The sequence below is a fragment of the Aplysia californica genome, unplaced genomic scaffold (assembly GCF_000002075.1).
Source record: "Aplysia californica isolate F4 #8 unplaced genomic scaffold, AplCal3.0 scaffold00088, whole genome shotgun sequence".
NCBI lineage: Eukaryota > Metazoa > Mollusca > Gastropoda > Aplysiida > Aplysiidae > Aplysia > Aplysia californica.
This window is the reverse complement of record NW_004797358.1, coordinates 1,595,366-1,597,752: the sequence shown is the minus strand read 5'-3', so window position 1 is coordinate 1,597,752 and position 2,387 is coordinate 1,595,366.

Here is a 2,387-nt window from a genome sequence, read left to right as displayed (position 1 = left end):
GTAGTAGTAGTAGTAGTAGTAGTAGTAGTAGTAGTAGTAGTAGTAGTAGTAGTGGAAAGATGAATGCATCGATGTTTAGTCTGCTTTTCTTAATAGTGTGCAATAAACCTTTGCTTCTTCTTTAATTTGGCATATAATTACTATTACAATGTGCATCTATCGATGACAGGTCCTTTTTTTTATGACATTCTGAAGTTGAAATTTTGTCGTTATTTTTTAAATATCTTTGGCGAAACATGTGACAATTGATTCTCGGCCATTTCTGAGACCATATTTAGCTGTCCCCATGGTTTTATGCACCCCGCATAATTTAGCAAAATTTGACCCTTTTTTTGCATTATTTCGGATTGTTTTCCTTTATCATTCTTTGTTAAAATTAACAGAATCGCATAATTTCATATTTTTGGGCTCAGTTTGCATTAATTCCAGAATTTTTGGTGCACAAAACGACGGGGACAGATTTAGATCATTTTGAATTGTCAGACTTAATATGTCTATGACTATGAGCAAAGTTGGTTTACGTGTGAGCTGTCTCTGAAAATCGTGTTTTTCATTCGCGATGTAGCCTACACAAAAATATAACATTTTAAACATTCATAATTTATTTCCGCAAATACCATCTATTGCAATATATTTGGTACAAAAATGCTCAGAATTAAAAGTTCTTATGATATTTGGATTATTTTTTCACTTAAATCCACTATGAAAACTCAGTGTTATAGGCCTACTTGTGTCCTGCATGCTCATAAGAATGGCTTTATGCTGTTGCGAGCACCATAAAACCCATACCAAAACGAAGACGGAGGAAATGAGGGATGAGAACAGAAAATAAAGGAAAAGATGAGATAAGATAATACGTTATTTCTTTCTCCCAGACGTTCGGGTTTTAATCAGATCCTGGCCTGGTTTGTCCTCTAGTTTTCTGGTTTATTTCTCGTTTGCATTCATTCAGTGTCCTGACAGGATACCACGAGCCCCGCATTCATACTGACTGACGTAGGTCTCTATCTGTGTCCAGTTGAACTAAACATAACAAAAATATATATTATAAGATAAAGTGATAACCCTTGCAGATATAATGAGTTGATCAATGTTCTTTTACTTTTATTATGATAAAACTGTGCAACGAGGAACAGAAAATCAAAGACAGACACAAAATCAATCACAGGAAAAGATCATGATTAAACACTGCATTTTATTGATTGATTCTTTGAGAGAAATTACCTGTGTGGTGTCACTAATACGAATGGTGTAACCTGAAGAAAGACGAAATCGCCTCTTTCAGCCGTGTGACGAGTATTAACACGTTGTACTTGATGAAAGGTCAATTTCTGTTAAAGTCTCTTAAAATAACACACGTGAACTCAAAACAGTGATACAATATGCATGCTTGCCATGGTTGCAATACAACAGAAACGAGACATCAAAGGAACAGTAGGTCTTTCTCCACCTCGAACAAGGTGCAACAGCGTATACTTTTGATAGTGAGGCAGCATGGTGGAATCAGGCTCTCGTCAAAATAATCAAAGTGAAGAAACTTGCTTTTTTCTGTTGATTTGTGAATTGTTATCTAATTTTTGTTTTTTGGGTCAACACCTTTCTTGCCCATTAAAGAACTCATTTCTGTTTGGATTTTTCTGAAAAATGTTTGTTAAAGGCACAAAGGATGTAAATTTTCAGTTACCACGGACTCTTAATCTTAGTAAATAACTAATCTTTGGCGGCCATTTTCTCACTATTTTACATATGAAAACAGGTGACCCCCACCTCCTTCATTCGCAAATATCATGACTTGTATTCAAGATCAACGGATATTTTTTTCATCCAAATAAACACAAATGAACAAGCTTTACGATGATACCAATAACTCTACATGCCCAAAAATTGACCAGAGCCTGATTCCACCACCTCTCTCTCTCTCTCTCTCTCTCTCTCTCTCTCTCTCTCTCTCTCTCTCTCTCTCTCTCTTATGCAATGTCAAACAAACAGATGCAAATGTTTCAAAGCAAAGCTCAAATGTAATAGTCGATGCCACCAAAGTCTCAACTGCTAAAACAAATGAGCTCATGTAAATGAACATTCTATATTTAATTATCACTTTTTATTATTAAATTTGTTTTTATTAAACGGGATGAATTAATTACCGCATACATCCACTGTCATTTACTATACATCAGTCATTCCGCCATTTTGGTTTTTTTCCGATGGTAGTCATTCCTAGGAAATGCCTGACTGCCTATTTCAGTCATTCTCTGAAAATGACAAAAATTTTAAGGCATTCCTCGAAATGCCCGATCAAAACAGGAATGCCTTGGGAATGGCTGATTTTTCAGGCATTTCCTGAGAATGACTAGTTTCTGGGTTTGACTGTAACACATATAATATAT